Raw genomic sequence first — 15731 nt, 5'->3', positions numbered from 1 at the left:
CAATGCTCTTGACCCTTTTCCATATTATGTTGCACCCAAAGGAAACCCCTCCAGGCATAGGGAGAACATGCAATCGAAGAATAGTACCTGGGACTTTTTTGCTACAGTTAATTGATTGCCTGTATAAATGGTCCAAGTTTACCCTCTACATATGCATTAACTGGTTATTAAAGACATGGAATGATTGATGTTGGCAGAGCATCAGAGAACCTTTTCAAGTTTGCAATCACCACTGAGCACTGGAGTTTAGGTTAAGTTTGGATTCTTTTTTTTTTCCAGTTTTATCCAATTAGATCACATATGTCAAACTCAGGCCCAGAGGGCAAATCTGGCCCACGGAGTAATTATATTTGGCCCGTGAGATCATATCAAATGTGCTTTAGAGCTAGCCTGCTGGCATATAGCACGTGCACTATTGATACTACAAATCCCAGAATGCTTTGCTAGTACACTGGTACGCAGTCAAGACCAGTAAGCACCCCTCCTTTTCTGTTGACACTCATTAGCAACCAAGCTACTAGTCTTCTTCTTCTTGAAATTATTTATTTAATTCATTTAAATAAGAAAGGAACACTACTAATGTGTCTTTTATTTCAAATAAATGTTCTCATATATTTGTAATATCAAACTTGAGTTGTTCCATATTTTGTGTTTAAGCTAAATTAAACCTTGTTTCCATATGAAAAGGTTAAATATGAATTTTTCAATAAATATTTAATTTGGCCCATGAGGTTTTCTCACTGTGATTTTGAGTTTGACGCCACTGAATCAGATCTTTTGCATTCACTAAATAAAATTTTGCAGTTAAAGTCCCTATATTGCTCAAAATTGACTCTTATGAGCTATAAGCCATGTTAGAACATTGTTATCTCATCAAAATCATACCAGAGTTCTATTTTGTTTCACACACATGTGTAAGTAACCCTTTATTAGTCGGTCTACATTTACAAAGCCTAAAATGAGCATGCTCTGTTCCATCTTGTGATGTCATGAAGAGATAGTCTGGATGTTAATAGCAACTTTTTACCTTTAGTTCAGTAGAGATTGTCAACTCCAGGGCTGAAACTATCCAAATGATTCTAGTGAAGGTGTGTGGAATTTAAAAACACAGTGAAGCTCTTCCTGTATTACCACATGACATCACAAGGTGGAACAGACTGTCTTCTACTTGAAAGAAAGCAGGATTTGTGTGTTAAACATATGTGAATGAGGCTAAACTCAACATCAGGTATATTTTTGATGAGGTAACAACATTATAACATAGAAATCAGAGAATAGAATAATATAGGGAATATTAATGAGGAATATAGATTTTTAATTGACCCTCAAAACCCCATTTCTGAGTAACAAAGCTGGAAAATACAAAGTTTATGTGTGCAAAATAAAAACATAAGGTCTCATTTTGTACACCTTCTGTTCTAATTTTACAAAAAGAAAACTCTTCCATTATCATTTTCTTGTTAAATGTATTTGTTTTATATTATACGGAGCTTTGATCACTGTTGTGTAGTGATACAAGCTTAGAACTGGATCTTTGCAAATCCAAATATATGTTTAATATATGAATGTAATGGTGAGTTTATGATGTTTGAGATTCAAGTAGCTACAAGAAAACATTGAAGCAATGCTGCATGAAACACATTTTATACATGGAATGGTCCAGTTGAGGTAGCTATTAAACAGCAGTGTTATTCCACTCTCACGGTGTTTGGAAGGGGATAGCATCAGCATCTATGGACAAAAACAATAATATTCCTCTAAATCCAACAAACTAAAACAACTCTTATTGCACGCAAGCATTTTGATATTGCTTCCTCCACTGAAGCTGCCTCCTGAGTCGTTTATAAGTTGCGCTGGTTTTTTTCTCCCATGTTGTGTACCTGTGTGTAGTGTGCAGTGTGGTGAAAACTAAGATTGTTGATTTTGGTGTCAGATGCCAAACAGTTGTATAAAGGTTCTGTTCAGGACAGGACTGGGCAGCGTGCCATACTGGCCCTGCCCTTGGGATGCCATATAGTGCATGTGCGTGTCTGCGCTTGTGTACACATCCCCGTAGCGGAGACTCAGAAGAGACCAGGAATCACCCTATTAATGAAACAGCATGGCTTTTATTGAGCTCAGATTATTTATTTTTGGCTATCCTTCCCTTTTTCACAGACTGGTGTGATTTTTATTCATTTAGTTACATAAACTATAAAGTTGCATTACCTATTCAGTTTAGTCTGGTCGAAGGGTGTCCAAAGTCACAGCCCTCTGGCTTCCTGTTGAATTGGTCCAAATGGCCAACTGCTAGTTAAAATAGTATAGCATCATAATTTCACCAACAAACACTGGGGTCTGAGACACTTTCCACATCAAGGTTCCAAATCTGAATAAATATGTGGTAGCAGATGGTGTAGCATATTTTCAACTAAAGCTCTTCAGTTGTCTCTCTATTCGTTCGGGGTCTTGTTCACAAGTGAGGGAAGGACGGAGCATGAGATTGACAGTTGAATCGGATTTCTGCAGTTATGTGGTCGCTGTGTCGGTCCATTGTGGTGAAGAAGGAGCTGAGTCGAAAGGCAAAGCTCTTGATTTACCGGTCAGTCTACGTTCCTGCCCTCACCTATGGTCATGAGCTCTGGGTAATGACCGAAAGAAACGATCATGGATACAAGCGGCTGAAATGGGTTTCCTCCGCAGGGTGGCCGGGCGCACCCTTAGGAATAGGGTGAGGAGCTCAGTCACACAGGAGGAATTCAGAGTAGAGCCGCTGCTCCTCCATGTGGAGAGGAGCCAGTTGCGGTGGCTCAGGCATCTGTCCAGAATGCCTCCTGAGCGCCTTCCTAGGGAGGTGTTCTGGGCATGTCCCACCTGGAGGAGGCCCCGGGGAAGACTGTATTTCTCAGCTGGCCTGGGGACGCCTTGGGGTCCCACCAGAGGAGCTGGAGGACGTGTCTGGGGTGAGGGAAGTGTGAGAGTCCCTGCTTAGACTGCTACCCATGTGACCTGGCCCCGGATAAGAGGAAGAAAATGGATGGATGACTCTTCAGTTGTCATACCATAAATAATTAACAATCACGTGTATACAATTGTACTTAACATTTAACCATTCATTCAAAGATGGGGCAGGTATTGTGTCTGCTACGTTGGGACCAGTTTAGTGGGCAAACATCTCTACCAGCTGAACTTACACTGTCCCATAAAATAATTTATCACAACAATCTTGATCTTAAAACAGGAGTCACATTTGTGTTGGTATATAGTGAATTCATTATCAGATATACAGATATTAAAGTCAAAATTATAAAATGTACTTAATACTATCTCGAGTCTCCCTTGTGTAACACCTTAATGAACTCATGAACCACGACCTTTGAAGAATCCAGCTTGTGTTTGAGGGGAACTGTTGCTGACGTGCTTCACCCTCACTTAGCCTCACCAACAGGCCCGGGTCCCTGGGGTGTTCATGAGGAAGGGTCACTGTTTACCTTGTGCTGGCCCATCACTCCACACAGCTCCAGCAGTTTTACCCCGCACTCCAGGAAGATCAGACTGTTGATGTTTACTCTGCAAGGCCTGCCTACCAGCCATGGCAACGCAGATACCATTTTGGAGATTGGGGGGAAAATATTTTCCCAAGTGGGCTGACACAGGGCAAAATAAACAGCAGAGTTTAGGGGTACACACGCCATTGGAAGAATCAGGCCTCAGTCAAGCAGGCTCGTGTATGAAGGAGGCACGACTCGGGGAGAGAGGAAGCACTTAAAATAATTTGGTAATTACTAATGAGAATATTGTATTAGGTAACTGTTATATTCCATACAGACTGATCATTTAAACTCTAAATGACACTGGCAGCATGTGTGGGCTTCCAGAGTCTGTGAAGTATTTGGGCAAAGACATTATGTCCGGCCAAATTTGCAATATACCGACACACCAAAATAAAAAGGAAAATATTACAAAAATATTACAAAATTTGTAACTGGCATAGTTATGGATTTTGACCATTCATGAAGCTAAAGCTTACCATAGACCAAATAAACGGATCATCTGACTTCATTATTCTGTCCTTTTTAAGACTGTCCTTTAGCTTAGTTAGCTAGTTAGTATAGCAAAAAAAAAAAAAAAAAACTACACTGAAACTAACACACCTATTTATATACAGTTTCTGTTTATTAGCTAGGTCCTTTGGACTACACTGTGAACTGTGCCTGAATCATATTTTTTGCATAATGGTTCAGGCCTCTAATGGGTGCTATCACACCTATTAGCAAGCCTTTTCTTGAGTTCTTTGAACTAAAGAAGTCACTTGGATGAGCAGGGAAATGTCTTCACTCCTACAACAATTTGTCCAGTTGACAGATTTAAACTTTGTCTTTTGCTGTGGATCATACCTGGATGACTGAGAGATTACACAGATTTAAATTAGTATTTTATGCAATGAGATTTTATGTATAGTGACGCTATAACAATTCTACAACAGTGATAATAAAATGTTTCCAAAGCATTGCTACTTTACTATTGGTAAGGAGGGCTGTTAAATTCTACATAATCTTTGAGAGAATGGTGAAGGAGGATCTGAGGTTGAGGGTTGAGGTCCACAGGCATTAATCATAGCTGTCCAGCTAATGGCGACAGCACCACTCAAGCCCTAGTTTGATCAAGTCAATCGCATATGACTTTTGTCCCAGGAATATGCCTTCCTCAATAAGCTGCTTTGAATGGTGTGCAGAAGGATCTGTCATTCAGCTGCACCAGAGAGTTTTTCATGATATACCAAATAGTTGGATTTACTCATGTCTGTGTAATTCCACTGCAAAAGAAAATTAAATTCTGTCAGTTAAAAAAATATATATATATGTTTTTTTCACATGACCAGTAAAGAGTGGTGTTGTTATCACAGGGGTGTCCAAACTATGGCCCGGGGGCCAAATGCAACCCTCAGACCAACTTTTGTTGACCCTCAGGTCTCCTGCTGAAATGGTCTAAATAATCATAGGCAGTACTTTTTGAGGCAAATTTTGTATTTCTACCCCTATAGCGTCAATAACAGTGTATCGTGATACAGGCCTAAAATCAATGTTTAAAGATCTGGCGAATCAATATAAAATGCATCTATGAAAGACTAGCTATATTGACCACTGCTCTGTGGCCCATATGTTTTCATATGTGGCCCTCAGAGAAAAGAGTTCAGGACATCCCGGTGTTATTTCAGGACTATGGCATTATAGGCCTTATATCCAAATTTTTCTAGTTCAGGTAAACACCTTTTACTCTAAATAAAGTATTAAAAGCACTTTGTGAATAAATTATACTGAATGATATACATTTACAGGTATATGTTGGATTGTTGGATGGCAACCATGAGGAAGCCACTGGTGACAGGCAATTTGATTAAATTAGATATATTGTTGAATGCGAAAGAGAAAGGGACCAAGTTTATTTCATCCTAAAAGATGCTCTTCCCTCATGGTTCATGTTGTATTTTAATAAGTAATGGGTTTGTTTTTTGTGACATCACATCCCGCAACTTTTCTAATCTTTGTGAACACAGTGGGTAACAATTTATAATAGCTGCACATTTAACAGCTTTAACAAGGCATGACCACTTACTTCATAATGAACAAATAGTTTATTAAAAATTAACCGGGCTTAGTACATACTTCATTAAGACCCTAACCCTAACTCCTAGACCCTTAATACAGTATTTCAAGGGTACTGCACAAATAATATTAAGGTTTATTTATACAAAACAAAATGACTCTATAAGAGGTAATTTGAATTGTCATCTACACTGCAATGCAACTGACAAACACTGCTGTGATTTCTCAGTTATTCTAAAGATCTCTGGGTGCTGTTTGACTGAAGCTGTGCCAAATTCGCATGGAGCTGTAAGTTTAGGAAATGTTTATAGTGTTGGGTTTCAGGCACAATGTTGTAGGCCTGCTAATGATTCAGAGTCATGTTATCATATATAAATAGTGAGTTAGTACAGCAGTGTACACTGACAAACGCAGATGACGAATGTTCACAGCGTAAAGAGGGCTGGCACGGACATGAAAGCGATTGCCATGGGAGAATGCTGCGTTCATGTTTTTCGTTTAGTTACTGTTTTTCATATTAGGATTGGATCTGTAGGGCTGTGCTTTTTACCGTGGCAGCTTAATTGCAACTGTAGTATGGGAGTTTAATGCAAGCAAAACCAGTTGTCAGCTATTGTGGTCAAGTGTAATACGAGTCACCATTCGAAACATTATGTAAAATCATTTTAGAGAGGATTGGAAAATGCAATTGAAAATAAAAGCACAACTGCACAACATCCATGCATGTTTCAATCTCACGATCTTTCAATTTGAACTCTCCTTACAGTTAGCAGTACAATTCTGTGTAATGCTCAGCCTACAGGTCTCAGTCGCTCATGCTCCCACACGACTGTTTTTCATAAATATACAAAGCAGGGTACAAAAGAATACACTACAACTTCACAAATCTGATGTGATGTGCAGGAGTTTGATTAGCAGATGCATGCTATTTGTTAATGTGTTGTTTTTGACACATATAGTGGTCTCTCACTATATTGCGGTTCACCTTTCGTAGCCTCGCTGTTTTTATTAGTGCAATTTTACATGTTTCTTTTTATGAGCGTGCAGTGTGTTCTGCGTCCTGATTGACTGTTGGACTGTAGACCATTGTCCATCAGTCTCCTCCGTGCCGTGTCTCCTGTACAGTATGGAATGTGTTCAGACAAATTTACTTAAATGTTGGATCACAGTGTGACTCTGAAGTGCTGTATATAAAACCCACAATGTCCACGAAATGTTCTGCACCGACAAAGGCACCTACGAAGGTTTGAACTTTGAGAGTGATTAAACGAGAGAGAAATGTGAGAAAATGTTAATGCCTGTGTGAGAAAAGTGTATAAAGTGTGTGGTGAGGGGTTTTACAGCCACAAAACATATAGAATAATTGTAAAAAATAAAGCTGACTACTTTGTGGGTTATTTTTAGAACGTAACCCCAGCGATAAACCACGGACCATTGTACATGTAAACTTGTTTGTTGGTTTTTGTTGACAAATAGTCACTAAATAACAGTTCAATATTTTTATTACAATTGTGTGCAATTTTGAAGATAAATGAAAAGAGAATAGAAGTGATAGCAGAGAAGCACTCGAACCACAGCGGCTTAAATGGAGAAGTACAGCTCCAGTGTTGTGGAAGGGGGAGAGAATTGGGAGAGAGATGGATGAACCCAATTATCCCCCTATTTTCCTTCACAGCACTAAACCACATTCAAAGCAGAGCCGAGGCAAAGAGAAAGAAAATAATAGAAATGTGTGGAATGATGGAAGGAGATAATTAAAAGGGCCTGCATTTCTGCACCCTGTCGATGGCTCTGTAATTAACCCATTACACTTTTTTCCATGTAATGATTACAATAAGTGTGAGGCTGAGGGCTTTGGCAGTGCACCGTTTACATGCACACTCCATTGGGTTCACTCAGACATGTCACAGCCATCATTAATCATGCTGTGTTTTTAACTGTGCAGTGCTCGGGCTTGTTAGCACAGTGCCATAAAAACGAGCTGGTATTTTCTATGAGCGGAGAAGAAATTGGAAGCGTTTTGTAGAGTCAGCATATTAGCAGAAATAAAGTGGCACCTACGAATAGTTAATTTAATTTTTATTTTTAAATTTAGTTTTGAGTCTTTTATAGTTCATTTAGTAAAATCTAAAATCTCGTGGGAAACATCCTACTTAGTTATATTAATCCAGTTATACAAGTTGGTTATATTGCCAAATGAATTTATGTAATTTTACTTTTTGTTTTTTTTTAATTTTTACTTTTTAATTTGACCCCCTTTGGGGTATTAATTGCTAGCACATAACATATATAGATTACCATGTTTTCTTTTATTGTTTTGTAAATGCTATACAGCGGTCCGTAATATGTGAAATCTGTGAAGTGTCAGCTTTATTTTATACAATTATTCTATATGTTTTGCAGCTGTAAAACCCCTCACCACACACTTTATATACTTTTCTCACACAGGCATGAACGTTTTCTCTCACTCTCAAAGTTCAAACCTTTGTAGGCGCCTTTGTCAGTGCAGAACGTTTCATCGACATCGTGGGTTTTGTCGGGGACAAAACTTGCAAACATACAGCACTTCAGAGTCACACTGCGATCCAACATTTATGTAAATTTGTCTGAACACATTCTGTACTGTACAGGAGACACGGCACAGAGGAGACTGATGGACAATGGTCTACAGTCCAACAGCCAATCAGGATGCACAAGACAATGCACGTTCATACACTGCAAAAAAAAACATGCAAAAACAGCGAGACCACGAAAGGTGAACCACGATATAACGAGGGACAACTGTACAAAGCCGCCTCTCCCCACGACTGGTAAAAACCATAGGCACTCTGGTCCACCTGTACTGACCACTTATATCCCCTCAGCATCACACTGAACCAAATCAACAGAAAAGGTGCTAAAGTAAACAAGAAGAAATTAGGCTACTCAAGTTGGCAAGGAAATATTAATGTGGCAAATTAGCAAGAATAGAATATGAATATGCACATTAGGAAAACTAAATTGGTAAACTAATTTGACATAAACAAATTTAGCATAGTTTAGCATAAATCAAACAGACAAATAGCTCCCACTTCAATAACTTAATGGGCTACAGTTCACATTTAGCCAAATATAGTCAGTTCATTTAATTTAAATTGTGTCTTTAGAATAAACAGTAAACCATAAATTCATAAAATGAGATATTATAAATAGTGAGAATAAATCAGCTGCTTTGTTCCGGGTTTAAATATTTCTTCGATGTAGAGAGTCCACAGCAGTCTGATTTTGTGACAAAGTGTGGCTTTTACAGCATACTCTCTAGGCCAAAAACAAAATTTAGTCATTTACAAGAATAAAGTTGGGTCACCCAGCTTTAAAACATGTATGTCAAGGAATGTGATGTAATTTCACAATCATATTATGGCTTTGAGCAGTGTGAAAATAGTTATGTGTCTCTGAATGGGTTTCTTCAGTACGCTTCACTTTCCTCATCAACCAAAATTGTGCTCCTCCTCACAGCTCTTCCGAGTGAAATTAAAGGGATGGGTCAAACGCAGAGTACTGCCTTCAGTAGCGTTTTGGTGTGTGAACAGAACAACTGCTTTTCTACTGCTGCTAACTACTACTGTGGAATTTCTACAATCAAACAACTAAAGAAAATTGTTGTGGAATTTTCTAGGAGCAAAATCCTTAAAGTTTAAAACAAACTGAGAAGTTTTCTTGAATCAAATATTGAAGCAATTGTGCATATTGTCAAGAGCTGCTGTCCCTCACAGAGTGTTGTATCACCCTCAGCTGACAAAATAACATACATACAGCATATTTATATCCAAGGCCATCCCAAGCAGACTGAGCAGCTGCAGCCACCAGAGGGCCCCCAAGAGCCCATACATTTATATTGAAAATAATATAATATATCAAGTTTTATTGGACACAGGGCTCGTGTGTTTATAGCAGCCTAAATATCCCTCTAAAACAATCACATTTGTTTTATATCTATAGTAGCAAAATATCTGCTGCTAGATTTGTTTTTGAGTCGGGCAGAGGTGAGGGCAGCTATGTGTTTACACTGGTGCAAGGACCTGACATAATGTAAATGTAAGTCCACTGTCACCAACTGGAACACATTAAAATCCCCCAGAAACAAAGTAAAAATGTCTAGAATTTTTAAAATCTTGACCCTCTCTTATATGTTTGTGTTCTGTTCTTGTGCCTGTGGATGTTTTCAGTCTGATGTTGGTCTTTCTGAATTCTAGATGTTTTCAGTGCGATGTTGGTCATATAAATAGAAATACAATTGGGCACGGTTACAGGAGGCATACACTGTTGGGGGGCCCAGAGACAAATTCAGCTTAGAGCTCCCTGAAAGGTAGAGCCGGGCCTGTTTATACCAGAGATCCAGATTAGACTAGTTGGAGTGGCATAAGACCACTGGACATTTCTTACAATATCATATAAAAGCTTGGGTCAAGGGGCCCCACCTCCAATCATCATGTACAAAAACAGCACAAAGGAACTGACCATGAGGAACATATACGTGTGGTTTACACTAAATGTGACTGTGACAAACGCTATGTGGCTTAAAAGAACAGATTGCCATAATGCTACTCATGGAAAAAAAATAAAATAAAAAATCAAGATAAACTCACTATTCCATTTGTATATTTGTATTGTTTAGCATCCATATTTTATTAAGATATTCTGTTTCCAGTGAAAACAATGAACTTTATTTTACCTCCACTCTTCCTCCCACTGGAAGACATGCAGGAGATACTGTTAAGTAACCCCCTTAAAACATTTCTGTATCAAGTGTGGGCGTTAGTAAGAGGACGCACCTTGGCCCACTCGGAGCAGGCAAAACCCACTCCTATGCCGGAGCAGGCGAAACCCACTCCTATGCCCAACTCAGCAGAAAAAACACAATGAAAACATTCAGCCGCGCACCTCCAGATTGTTTTTGGCCACCGGAGCCCTGTCGGAGGAAACACAAGCCTGCCTCTATACTACTATGTGTCTGCTCAAATGTATGGATTTTCCCCATCTGCGGTACGACCCACCTCACGTGCCAAAAAGCATTTAATTAAAACTATACTTAGCACAGCATTATAACTACAACAAATTGTACGCTACTACAGCAAAATCTAGCTAATTGCGTAAGTTTTATGATTGCTGCCCTATTTAAGTTTTAAGCGTTTTTTGGCTAGGTTAGTGTTAGCGATGGTGACGATGGTGGAAAATGAGCCGAAGCTTGGTGTTTTGCAGTCTGCGAGGCCTTGTGCTGGACAGCTGTGTGGTCAGACCTCAGTCCATAGAAAGTGATGATTAGTTTGTCTAAGTTGACCGCTGACCAGAGGAATCCGCGGGAGTTCCAGTAAGTGGGGCTCGAGACACCAAGGACTATATTAGTGTTTGATTTCAGTAAGAACCACCTGCCTCCCCGCTGAAACTGAAGCTGTGTTCTGTGTCAGTTTCAAGTGTTCCATGCTCTGATTAATTTGTTTTATAATGCAGGTTGAAAAAGATTGTCATATGGTTAAAGGTTTAGTGTATTATTGTTTGGCATGGCAGGTGAACAGTTCTTGCAAGTTGAGTGTTCAGTAAGTGGCCATACCTGTACTGGCCAGTGCTGTTTTTGGGTCCTTGGGCAAGACACTTCATTCTGCATCAGTACATTCTACCCACAGATTGTATAAAGAAGTGGACTAAGGGAGTGTGACGTCACCCATAGTCAAATGAAGCTCGGTGAGGTTAGCAGTTATAGGGGCAAATCTGGAGTGGAATTGGAATTTCAACCGTGGGTATCATAGCAACCAAAGAGCCAATCAGGAGCGAGGTGGTTGAAAATGACGCCCCTTCCCGCCTGCACCTCTGGTTTAGCAGGGAGCCAACGCTTAGCAATGCTGTCAATCAAACCTGTTGATAAAGCTAGCAGGAGTAACCTCTGGGAAAGAAGGCGCCTCATTGGTCTCTTATTAATGTTCATGTCTTGATTTACGTACAAAATAGTCAAACAAAAATAGCAGGATCATGTACTGCGGATTAATACAAATATTTTAGAGAGGGGCAACGTGAATTGGTGCCAGAGTCAATGGAGAAGGAAGTGCGCCCATGCTCACTTTTTATTTGGAATACTCCAGCTAGCAGGTTAGCTATGTGCATTTATATATACAGTCTATGATTCTACCTCAAGAGATCCTCATCTAGGAAAAACAAATCTTACATTCATTTAATCCATGGTCATTGTCCTGTAGGAGTGACAGTCAGTGTAGATGAAGGAGACAGAGAGGTCACAGCCTTTACTGGACTTTATTTTAAGAGCAGTGTTTCCCAAAATTTGTACATGTACCACTAGTGGTATGCAAGTTTCTTCAGGTGGTACCTGGACAGCTTTTCAGTTTTTGTGTCCTCCTTTAGATCATTTCTCATCTAGAACTACTGATGGTGATGATGATTACTGTTAGTTCATAGACTGCATATATAAACATAGCTAACCTGCTAGACACATCATTCAAAATAAGAATTGAGCATGGCCTCCATCAACTCACAAGATAATTTTTGTCTTAAAACATTTGTATTAATTAAATCAAAATATGAACATAGCACCTTTTTACCAAATGTTGCTCCCGATGGCATTAGCAACAGGTTTAACTAGCAACGTTGCTAAGCGGTGCGGGGAAGAAGGGGCGTTATGTTCAACAGCCTCGCTCCAGATTGGCTCTTTGGTTGCTATGATACTCCTGGTCAGAGTTCCAAATATGGAACTCGGCCCCAAATTTGTCCCTAAAAACGGCTAGCGTCGATGAGCTTCATTTCCTTGGAGCCAAACGCTATGGGTGACGTCACACTCCCTTAGTCCACTTCTTTACATACTCTATGGTTAAGCCCTTAGATTAGACCTGGAATAGTCCTGTTATATACTTGATCTAGATCTAGAGGTACCATATTTTCCGAACTATAAGTTGCACTTTTTTCATAGTTTGTCTTGGGATACAATTTATTCTCAGATGCGATTTATATGGAAAATATATGTTTTTTCTTCATTATTTTGTATTTTTTGGCTGGTGGGACTTATACTCCAGAGTGACTTATACTCCGGTGCGACTTACACTCAGGCACGATTTATATATGAAATATATGTTTTTTCTTCATTATTATGCATTTTTTGGCTGGTGCGACTTATACTCTGGTGCGACTTATACTCAGATGTGATTTACATGTGAAATATATGTTTTTTCTTCATTATTATCCATTTTTTGGCTGGTGGTACGGTACTCAGGAAACCTTGGTGGTTTAAGAGTCACTGCTTCAGACAACTGCAATCAAACTGTGCCATTACATTCATATATGCAGATCCTAATATATATATATATATATATATATATATATATATATATATATATATATATATATATATATATATATATATAAATTAGACTAAAGACTAAATTAGAAATATAAAACCTGTAAAAAGTCATCTAGTTTTAACTGGTAAATCTTGGGTGATTTATTTTCTACTGCTATGTGCATGTTCTCAATAGTACCTTCAGAGTGCTTATCAAAGGACACAAAAGAATTTACAGTTATTAGTGGAAAGGACTTTTTGGTGAGTCCATTAGGGTACATTGCTTCAACAGAAAAGGTGAAAGTTTACTATAGTTTACAAAGAAGATGCTGCGGTTTGTGACTCCTCAGCTCATATACCGAGTTTGACATAGAATGAACACCTGGCTCAGCTCCAGTAATAATACAAACAGACCTCATCCAGATGTTGGAAAAGAGTGTTTTTACCAGTAAGCTCATCTCTGAATCTATGGACCGACGTTTTATATTAAATCTTTGCTTATTTTGACAGCTGGCTAAATTATTTCAGCAAATCTATTTTCTTATTCATGTTTCGATTCAGGATCAGGGTCAGAGATTTGGTTGGTGGTTTGAGTTCTTGCACCAGTGCAGCCTGTTACATTATCTTTGTCTATCTGGCAGTCAGGGAGCTCCAGCATGACTAAGGAGTATAAGTTCATTATTATTTTAAGTAGTGCATAAATCATAATGCGAAAAGTATCAAAAAACAGATACAACTTGATGCTAAAACTAATATCGAAACTAGATACTCATGAACTAGTATCAATACTGCAAAAAATCACATTAGCAGGGCAAAAATTGATCTTTACTTTAGTTTTAGTATGAATATGAGCTTTTTCACAACAAATATAAGACCTCAAGCACAGTTAAAGAACTTACTATAAGTTTATGTATGAAAATTGCATTCTATTACTAAAACAGGAGCATTTTTTTCCCTTCATTGTCATATCATAATTTGTATTGAGTATTGAGTGAATTCCTTAGTATCGAAATTTTAGCATCATGACAACATTAATATCTTGTATGTGTATGTTTAGGTTGATTTCATTTGATCATGATCTCTATGTTTAGTTTGGGCATATCACATTAACTTTAACCTTCAATGATGACGACGGAAAGATTTTGACAGGTTTATCTGTTTTACATGTACTGTTTCATCCTGTACCTGTAGCTCAAAGCACATCCACAGTGTCTCCTCTACTACACACCGCTTTGAGCAAGAAAACCTCATCACTTCCCCTTATGATCTGCCCTCGACCCACCAAAACCAAGGCCAGCCACCCGTCTCATTATGAAAGGCTGTGTCCGGGACTGGTCTGTCTGTTCAAACATGCAGAGGCCGAGGTGGGAGGGGAGAGTGGCCCAAAAGGGGATGGGGTTTCATTAAACGTCAGCCAGCGTCAACGCTGTTTGGACAGCAAATTATTGCTGGCTGATACTCTATTATTTTACAACCAAAGATCGCTGTTGAGAGAAAGGTAGGAGAAGAAGGATAGAGGCTGGAGGGAGAGGAGGGAGCTAAAGAAACTCTGGAAGAGAGCCTAAAGGGAAAAAGGGTTAGAGAATACTATAATAATCTTTAAAAATATTGCTGTTGCTGCCACAGCATGAGCTAAGAATAGTTTGGGGGGGCAGAAATGTGTGGTTCACTAGCAAACAGGGATGTAAAGAAGTGAGCAAGCATGTATGATATACTGAAGTTAGCAGTTATTATCAGTATCTGTAATCTGTAAATAGCCCTTGAGTTATGTAACTTAATGATATCTATTGTGATGGCACAGTGGCAGTGAGCATAGTGAGCATATAGTGAGCATTCTTACAAGAAGGCAGACTGTTTTTTTGCAACTGTGTCAAACTGGTTGATTGACCTGGGCTGTTTAACTGATACAAATGTAATATATTTTACTGATACAAATTAGCACTGTAGGCCTTTTGTCATTTAGCCAATTAATGGAGTCAACATTTGTATTAGTCGAGTAATCATTGTATTTATATTACAAGGATTTATATGGGACAAATGAGAAAGGAGAAGTGAGTTAGCTGCAGATGTAGTATTTTTGGTATTTATATGTAAAATATGATTCACAACTTTAATCTGTCTTTATATAAATACATTGTTTCCTAGTACTTTTTTCCTCCATAGTTATACATGAAATCCCGTGAACTGATGCTCTGAGTCTACTGTAAACTGCACAGCGGTGGAAGGTAATGAAGTTCAAGTGGGGGTGACAGTGGCTCAGTGGTTAGAGTGTTGGTCCCCCAACCCAAAGGTCAGAGGATCGAGGTGGTGGTCCGTCAGTCTGCCCCAGGGCAGCTGTGGCTACAATAGTAGCTTACCCTCACAAGTGTGGAAATGGATGAATAATAACTATAGTGTAGCTCTTTGAAAGGCTTTGACAGGCCTGTAAAGTGCATTACAAGTGTAGCATTATTATTATTAAGTAGTAAAGTACTCAAGTAAATTTTACAGTGGATTCTTTTTACACAACACTTGTGTGAAGTATTTTTTACTTTTTACTCTTAAAGTAAATTTTTAAACGAGTACTTGAATACTTTTATTTGAGTAGAATTTTGCATGTGATACTTTTACTTGAGTAACATTTTACCTCTGAATCTGTACTTTTACTTAAATAACACAATTGAGTACTTCACCCACTACTGAAACTACTGAAACTGCATATTAGCAACAGTATGTTTCAGTGTGTGTGTCTGTGTCTGTATATATATATATATATATATATATATATATATATATATATATATATATATATATATATATATATATATATATATATATATATATAT

The sequence above is a fragment of the Periophthalmus magnuspinnatus genome, chromosome 19 (genome assembly GCF_009829125.3).
Source record: "Periophthalmus magnuspinnatus isolate fPerMag1 chromosome 19, fPerMag1.2.pri, whole genome shotgun sequence".
Lineage (NCBI taxonomy): Eukaryota > Metazoa > Chordata > Actinopteri > Gobiiformes > Gobiidae > Periophthalmus > Periophthalmus magnuspinnatus.
The sequence above is the reverse complement of the archived record's forward strand: the minus strand, read 5'-3'. Positions refer to the sequence as shown.